General features: G+C 39.6%; 1 long non-coding RNA gene and 1 pseudogene across 4 annotated transcripts in view; both read right to left on the reverse strand.

Annotated features, from left to right (window-relative positions):
- LOC146450744 (uncharacterized) overlaps nt 1-9,408 on the reverse strand; it is a 40,862-nt gene that overhangs the window by 25,551 nt on the left and 5,903 nt on the right. For 3 of the 4 annotated variants that reach the window (XR_014860225.1, XR_014860222.1, XR_014860223.1), the window contains exons 2-7: nt 7,593-7,616; nt 7,249-7,266; nt 6,782-6,802; nt 3,785-3,805; nt 3,308-3,328; nt 260-280 (exon numbers count right to left, since the gene is read on the reverse strand). This is a non-coding gene — a long non-coding RNA (uncharacterized LOC146450744). The remainder of the gene's footprint in view (nt 1-259; nt 281-3,307; nt 3,329-3,784; nt 3,806-6,781; nt 6,803-7,248; nt 7,267-7,592; nt 7,617-9,408) is intronic. The other variant, XR_014860224.1, reaches the window with a different exon arrangement.
- LOC146450746 (uncharacterized) overlaps nt 9,025-9,408 on the reverse strand; it is a 1,286-nt pseudogene continuing 902 nt past the window's right edge.

Here is a 9,408-nt window from a genome sequence, read left to right on the forward strand (position 1 = left end):
CTTAGGTTCGACTCCTGATAAGAGCACTCGAATTTCTTTTTCCCGACTTTACCTGTGTCATTACTGAATAATACATCATTCTCTTATAACCTTTTATTTCCCGGTTTTGATCCGAAAATAACAAAGAAACTTGAATCAGCATTACTCAAGGCATTGCGATGATCAGTAAACCTTCCGAGGGCATTTGTACAGACTCTTTAATATCAACATATTCGACAACTTCTAAGACAAGCAGCATAACTTTTTTCATACACATTACCTTCTATTTCCCGCATTTGATCTGAAAAGTACAAAAGAACATAACATTCACTGTATTGTAATCTTCGGTACCTCCGTTAGTCTTAACTACGTAGTCTGTAACGACTGTAGGCGTAACTTCATATACCATACTTATTCCATTAACCTCCCACCTTCGAATAAGCGCCCACCCGAGAAGCCCAAAAACTTAAATAGCGCCCACCTCCATCCCTCTAAAAACAAAAAAACACATTTCTGTACTAGCCCAGCGTGAAGTAAGACGAGCGTCAGTTGTGTTGCTGTACTCATTACTTCAAAGTTTTTGCGTTTGTCCATAGCACCATCACAATCACGCTGTGGCCTGAAATGGGTTTTTTCACTCTCTAAACAGCCTTGGATCTAATTTGATTTTAGCTACAAATAAACACTTCACCTATTCTACTTAAAATGGAGCAGTTTTTAGTTTAATTTTATTAATACACATTACCTTCCCATCGCCGTTGCTCTTCTCAAAAGAAGAAAGAAAGAAATCAACAAAACACAAGGCATCGCGTTTTGATCAGTTAACCTACTGAGGGCATTTCTACACACACTACACAAGCCACTACTACACCACCGCGCCACCACTTAAAACATTTGTACACACTCCACATAAATATTAAAATATTTGGCAGTTTGTAAGACTGCACGTACAGGCAAATATACCAAACAAACAATCCCGTTTATATTTTGTCGTTCTGTCCTTTTGTGAAAGCCGAATTCTTGTGATACAAAAGACAGTCTGTGTATGTCTACTACAGCCAGCTCACTAACACAAAATCGAGGAGAAACATTCTAAGTGTATTAACACGCTTCTTCGTAGGCTTTTATGATGACATTTAATGTTATGTAAGCGTGTAGACTGACACCACCATCACAAACAAGCTAGAGGGTTTGTTCTCTCTCTTAACAGCCTTAGATCTATTTTCATTTCAGCTACAAATAAACACTTCACCCATTCTACTAACGGAGTTGCTTTTAGTTTAGTTTTTCATAAATATTACTTATCAATCTCCGTACTGCATTTGAAAACAAAAAAAGAACATATCAACAAATCTCCAGGCATCGCCTTTTGATCAGTAAATCTATTGAGGATATTTGTACACACTCTTAAATATCAAAATATTTGGCAGCTTGAGTACTCTGGCAGGCAGCACGGTTTCCGGATTTTTTTCGGTAAAATCGCCTTAATTTGTGGTGGAACACATTAACGCCGATGACGTCATAGGGTGGAGGTAATAGCAACGACACCATACGAAATTATAACCTAAAAGATAGAATAGTGACATCATTGGAGTCGAGGGGTGGATGATGTTATACGCTAAGACAATAGAAAACTTTTTCCCGGTTCATTGATTACTTGCAGCTAAATTGTGCTCGACTGGGAGTCAGGATCCAAAGCGGATTCGTGTGCCCTAAGGGCAGATTCACACTGGCGGCAGAATTGGAAGCACAAAGAACCTTTCGTTCCGCAATCGTTGGCTCAACGGAATCGGAATCGCAAGGATAACGTCTCTTTTCTCTCAAGATTCTGCAGCTTCCGATTCCATCACTTGAAATCAACTGTCAACTGGTTGATCGAAATCAGAGGCGCAAGTAGAACAATCAACCAAAAAGTTCCTTTCGATACATTTAAAATTCAGCTTAACAATATGAGGCCAAAGGTACACAAACAAAAGAAATTAGATAATCATGTTTTTTCATTTCTGTTGTATGTGTCGTCTGGACCTCGATATCAAGTTGAATCTTAATATTTTAAGAGGAGCGATTACAGTGCTCATTTTCAATTCCCTTACGTAAAATTTAGAACGAAAAACATGACGGCCTACCGCCATGTTAAAAAAGCGAGGCTTTCGTTTCTGCTTCTGTCGTATTGTTTCACACTAGGTCAGAAAATTCTTCTGATTCCGACTCCGATTCCCATTCTGCTTTCGTCACTTTTGTCCACTAAACTACTGCGCCTCCACTTAGGACGTTTGTACACACTCGACCTAAACACCAAACTATTTGACAGTTTGTAAAACTATTCGTACAGGCAAATTTACCAGGCAAAGGGTACCTTTTATGTTTTGCTGCATTGCGAGCAATATCTCTTTTCCTCGAAAATCCGCGGGGAAGAAAGAAAAAAAACTGAGCAAGTGCGAATAAGTTCGCGCGAGTCGCGAGCGTGAGCTCGCGAAGCTATGATCCGCGAGTAGCGTGGAAGCCGCAAGTCGAGCGAAAAAAGAGACTGCGTTGCCTTCATTCAGCGATTCTGAATCCTAGCATTCTGGAACGTCTTAGGCTCGACTCTTGATAACAGCACTCGGATTTCTTTTTCCCGACTTAACCTTTGTCATTGCTGAATAATACATCATTCTCTTATAACCTTTTATTTCCCGGTTTTGATCCGAAAATAACAAAGAAACTTGAATCAGCATTACTCGAGGAATCGCGTTGATCAATAAACCTTCCGAGGGCATTTGTACAGACTTTTTTAATATCAATATATTCGGCAACTTGTGAAACAAGCAGTATATATAACTTTTTTCATACTTTCGCTCTGAAAATAACAAAAGAACATAACATTCACTGTATTGTAATCGTCGGTACTTCCGTTAGTCTTAACTACGTAGTATGTAACGACTGTAGGCGTAACTTCGTGCACCAATTTATTCGATTAACCTCCCACCTTCGAATAAGCACCCACCCAAGAAGCCCAAAAACTTGATTAGCACCCACCTTCACCCCTCTAAAAACAAAAACAAAAACAAAAACAAAAACATTTCTTTACTACCCCAGCGTGAAGTAAGACGAGCGTTAGTTGTGTTGCTGTACTCCTTACTTCAAAGTTTTTGCGTTTGTCGATAGCACCATCACAATCACGCTGTGGCCTGAAATGGGTTTTTTCACTCTCTAAACAGCCTTGGATCTAATTTGATTTTAGCTACAAATAAACACTTCACCTATTCTACTTAAAATGGAGCAGTTTTGATATCAACATATTCGGCAACTTGTAAGACTAGCAGTATAACTTTTTTCATACACTTACCTTCTATTTGCCGCTTTTCATCTGAAAAGAACAAACGAACATAACATTCACTGTACTGTAATCGTCGTTACTTCCGTTAGTCTTAACTAGGTAGTATGTAACGACTGTAGGCGTAACTTCATGTACCACATTTATTCGATTAACCTCCCACCTTCGAATAAGCGCCCACCCGAGAAGCCCAAAAACTTGATTAGCGCCCGCCTCCACACCTCTAAAACCAAAAAACCAAAAAAAAAAAAAAAATTCTCTACTAGCTCAGCGTGAAGTAAGACGAGCGTCAGTTGTGTTGCTGTACTCATTACTTCAAAGTTTTTGCATTTGTCGATAGCACCATCACAATCATGCTGTGGCCTGAAATGGGTTTTTTCCCTGTCTAAACAGCCTTGGATCTAATTTGATTTTACCTACAAATAAACACTTCACCTATTCTACTTAAAATGGAGCAGTTTTTAGTTTAATTTTATTAATACACATTACCTTCAAGTTGCCGTTCCCTTTCTGAAAAGAACAAAGAAAGAAATCAACAAAACACAAGGCATCGCGTTTTGACCAGTTAACCTACTGAGGGCATTTCTACACACACTACACAAGCCACCACTACACCACCGCGCCACCACTTTAAACATTTGTACACACTCCACATAAATATTAAAATATTTGGCAGTTTGTAAGACTGCACGTACAGGCAAATATACCAAACAAACAATCCCGTTTATATTTTGTCGTTCTGTCCTTTTGTGAAAGCCGAATTCTTGTGATACAAAAGACAGTCTGTGTATGTCTACTACAGCCAGCTCACTAACACAAAATCGAGGAGAAACGTTCTAAGTGTATTAACACGCTTTTTCGTAGGCTTTTATGATGACATTTAATGTTATGTAAGCGTGTAGACTGACACCACCATCACAAACAAGCTGGAGGGTTTGTTCTCTCTGTTAACAGCCTTGGATCTATTTTCATTTCAGCTACAAGTAAACACTTCACCCATTCTACTAACGGAGTTGCTTTTAGTTTAGTTTTTCATAAATATTACTTATCAATCTCCGTACTGCATTTGAAAACAAAAAAAGAACATATCAACAAATCTCCAGGCATCGCCTTTTGATCAGTAAATCTATTGAGGGCATTTCTACACACTCTTAAATATCAAAATATTTGGCAGCTTGAGTACTCTGGTAGGCAGCACGGTTTCCGCATTTTTTTCGGTAGAATCTCCTTAATTTGTGGTGGAACACATTAACGCCGATGACGTCATAGGGTGGAGGTGATAGCAACGACATTATACAAAATTATAACCTAAAAGATAGAATAGTGACATCATCGGAGTCGAGGGGAGGATGGTTTTATACGCTAAGACAATAGAAAACTTTTTCCCGGTTCATTGATTACTTGCAGTTAAATTGTGCTCAACTGGGAGTCAGGATCCAAAGCGGATTCGTGTGCCCTAAGGGCAGATTCACACTGGCGGCAGAATCGGAAGCACAAAGAACCTTTCGTTTCGTAATCGTTGGCTCAACGGAATCGGAATCGCAAGGATAACATCTCTTTTCTCTCACGATTCTGCAGCTTCCGATTCCATCACTTGAAATCAACTGTCAACTGGTTGATCGAAATCAGAGGCGCAAGTAGAAGAATCAACCAAAAGCTTCCTTTCAAAACATTTAAAATTCAGCTTGACAATATGAGGCCAAGGGTACACAAACAAAAGAAAATTAAATAATCATGCTCTTTTCATTTCTGTTGTATGTGTCGTATGGACCTCGATATCAAGTTGAATTTAAATATTTTAAGAGGAGCCCATTACAGGGCTCATTCCCAATCCCTTTACGTGAAATTTAAAACGGGAAAGATGACGGCCTACCGCCATTTTAAAAAAGCGAGGCTTCCGTTTCTGCTTCTGTCGTATTGATTCACACTAGGTCAGAAGATTCTTCTGATTCCGACTCCGATTCCGCTTTCGTCACTTCTGTCCACTAAACCACTGCGCCTCCACTTAGGACATTCGTACACACTCGACTTAAACACTAAAACATTTGACAGTTTGTTAAACTATACGTACAGGGAAATACATCAGCCAAAAGATACCGTTTATGTTTTGCTACACTGCAAGCAATTTCTCCTTTGCTCGGAATCCGCACAAGACTAAGCAAGTACGAAATTGCAAGCGGAAGTCGCGTGCGCGAGCTGCAAAGCCGTGAGCCGTGAGCTGCGAGGAGCGCAGGCGCCGGAAGGCGAACGAAAAGAGAGACTAGTTTGCTTTCATAAAGCGATTGTGAAGTCAAACATTCTGGTGAAGGAGTGATTCTTTTGCTCAGTGATGGCGAACACTTGTCAGCAACCTTTATTAGTCATATTCAATAGCATCAAATCCTGGAACGTGTATGCCGAGGATGTTTACGCTGTTTTTTCGACAAGTTTTAGTAAACTCCTAATTTACCAAACCTATTCTGTGGCAAAAAGTGTCATCGACGCTGTTGCTCCAGCCGTGATTTTTGTCGTTTCGCTTCGAAGTATAGCCGAGGAGCAAATAAAGAACAGTGAGTTCGATCTTAAAGTTAGCACTGATAACAAAAGCTCAAGAGATCCGGAAATTTCATTTAATCGTGTACCAAGAAGTGTCGAAACGCCCGGGACGTTCACCGAAGATTTGACGACTGACAGGCGGCGACAGTGGATTTCAGCGGTAAGTAGGGAAAGACCGACGTCATTTTTGCTGCATTTTACATTTCGTAAAGGGTCATTTAGGTACCAAAGCTATATTATTGTAGGAGTAATTTTCATCGAGTCACATGCAGTCACAAACACGCACTCGATTCCAACGTTCAAACATCCCCCGGAACAAAAAAAGTTCTTTTCACTGTATTGTACTCTTCCCAAACTCTATTTTGAGACTAAAATTATTTCTGCAGGAAACATGTTAAGCAAGACAGGAATTTTCAAAGATTTCAATTCGACCCGCTCGTCGCTGATGATGCAAGGGCGTGAATTAAAAGCATAAATCACCGGAGTATCGTATTTAAAAAATGGGCGCTGTCAAAGAGCTTCACAATCACTATATGAAAGCAGAACAGCCTCTCTGTCCGCTCGCCTTCCGGCGCCCGCGCACTCGCTCCAAGAATATCGTGCTCGCTCAGTTTTCTGCGTTCTTCCCTACGGATTTTCGAGCAAAAGAGAGGCTGATCGCAGTCTAATGTTTCGCCATCCTGTCCTCATGTGGAAACCGAATTCTTGTGATACAAAAATCCGTGTGAGTCTGCTACAGCCGGCTCACCGTGTTTGCCTAAAATATAATCGAGAAGGAACATTTTCGGTATATCTAAAAGCTCCTTCTTACGCATTTTTGACAATTAATGTGAAAACGTTTGCCACAATTTGTTTTCTGCCCTCCTCCTTTCTTCAGTGATAAAATAAACACTTCACCTATTCTAATTAAGATGGGGCAGTTTTTAGTTTAATTTTATTAATACACATTACCTTCAAGATACCGTTGCCATACTGAAAAGAAAAAAGAAAGAAATCAACAAACAACATAATAGAGGAGGAACATTTTCGGTATATCGAAAAGCTCGTTCTTACGCATTTTTGACAATTAATGTGGAAACGTTTGCCACAATTTGTTTTCTGTCCTCCTCCATTCTTCAGTGATTTTCCGTTGGTGGTAGCATCCTGTACAATCAAGCTCTGGCCGGTAAAGAGTTTTTTTTTTTAATTCGCTCTTTAAACAGACTTAGATCCAATTTAATTACAGTTACAAACACTTCCAATCATCTATTCTACTTACAACGGTTTTGATCCGAAAATAGCAAAGAAACGTGAATCAGCATTACTCAAGGCATCGCGTTGATCAGTAAACCTACTAAGGGCATTTGTAAAGACTTTTAAATATTTACATATTCGGTAACTTATAAAACTAGCTGTATAACTTTTTTCATATACATTACCTTCTTCCCAGTCTCGATCTGACAAGAACAAAGAAACGAATCATCAAAACTCAAAACATTGCGTTGTTCAGTGAATCTACTAAAGGCATTTGTACACACTCACAAATATCAAACTATCTGGCAGCTTGTTAGACTAGCTGTATAAATAGGTATACCAAGCAAAGAGACCCTTTTAATTTATGTCAATCAAAATACCTATTTCCGATAAAATGTGATTGATCGAACGTCTATTCTTCTGTCTCTGTTTACGACTCCAGCGATCGGGGTTTCACTAGATTGACTGTTTGATTTTCAATAAATGTTTTTCGAAAACTTTTAGTTTAATTTTTTTTCACACACATTACCTGCCATGATTCTTTTCACGATGTCTGAAAAGAGCAAAAAGAGAACAAATCAGTCAACAAACGTTAAGGTCCCGCGGTTCGATCAATAATCCATCCAAGGTGTTTTACACACTCGAAAGTGACAAAGTGTTTCCAAGCCCACAACTCTACACTTAAGGGCAAATAATATGGGTCAAAAATCTCTATTTATGCTTTGTCAAACTGTCTTCATACATCACAAAATGTGACAAAATATAGTCTGCGGCACAACTACTATTCTAAGAAATCACGCTGCTCTCGTTCTCAAATGGGCCGTCTATGTTTTGCTTTGTTAAAATTAGGGTTTTATCGAGCTAATTTCAGTTTATAAGTAAAACATTAATCTTGAGGGTTGATTACCTACACTCGATTATTGGTATGGTATGCTCTCCATGGGGCTGATGGATTGTCAGTTATCAGTCCAGACTCAAGCCTGGCCTGCGAGCAAGCTCTCTTTTAGATCAGCCGCGGGAGGATTGGGGCGTGGGCGCCCCCGCCCCAATCCTCTCTCGCCATCCTACCGCGGCAAGCCTAAAAGAGAGCTTGCTCCTAGGCTAATTTAAACCGTTTATCAGTTATCGGCTTATTTTGGCCATTTCTCAGCTATCACTTATTTATGACAGATCTCCGTTGACGTTTACTTCTCACTTGTTTTTGCGGTTTTGCATCGTATCAACGGTATCTCTCTCATTAGCAGAAAAGTTTCGACTATCATCCGACGATTTCGGACGAACTTTCGAGTGCCTACAATCTTTACACACACGTAATCATCTTGTGACGATCTCGTGACTTCTAAGGTAGCGTCCTCAACTTGTGAGGGCATCCGAGCGATCCTCGTGAGAAATCGCCGGACTACAAACATTGGCACGTTCATTTTGCACGAAAATTACGCTATGTTTAGGCAAAGTTTAGACATTTCAGCTAACAGTTCTCATAGCTTTTCTCAGCTATCTGTTAAGAAAATTTTCACTTCTCAGCTGAGAGTAAAAATATTGGCCAATTGTCAGCTAAACATACCCTATTATTGGGGATCCCACTAGTAGACACTCTGGATTTAAAGTGACGGGATGAACGAAGGATTTTTGGGGCTTGAAATTTTCGATTCTGGAATATTTTTGGGTAGGGATTCGTGGTAGTACCCGCGTATCCCGGCCGCGTAGTTCTGCGAATAAAATACTATGACCACACTAGTTTTTCAATTTCTACTTTTTTTGTGTGTGTTTTATATCATTTAATCCTCTCTTGAAGTTTTTAAGGCTAGGAACTTCGGCATGAGATTTGTTTTTTCGGAGTGGGGAGAGGGGTAATGTTGGTCTCCGGATTGTTTTGGGGTTTTTTTGGAAGCCCTAGGGATTATTATTATTATTATTATCATCATCATCATCATCATCATCATTATTATTATTATGTGCAGTTAAAAAACCTATGTTTGCCAAAATAGAACCACATAGGGCGCGCAGCGTAACCTATGCGATCTTAAGGAACTATAAAAAGAAAACTGCTGAGTTAAAAAAAAATTAACGATAAAATATTAAAATCTCATAAAATATAAAAGTTCTCTAATACAAAAACAACATGGAGCTTCTACGCTATTCCCTAAAGGAAAGTCAATTGACGGTAGCTTTGAAAGTTCTCACTATGTTGAGAGAAATCGAGATGGTAGACTTCTGCATCCTTCTCAATACGTCATAACCCCTGCTGCCAAAGAGCTTCCTCATTGTCAGGTCTACATCCCTTGACCATCCCCCAAGCACGTCAATGATGATGTTACATTGTTCAACGTCATAGCCAGGGTACC

Source organism: Pavona decussata, unplaced genomic scaffold, assembly GCF_977016875.1.
Source record: "Pavona decussata unplaced genomic scaffold, jaPavDecu1.1 SCAFFOLD_426, whole genome shotgun sequence".
Classification (NCBI taxonomy): Eukaryota; Metazoa; Cnidaria; class Anthozoa; order Scleractinia; family Agariciidae; genus Pavona; species Pavona decussata.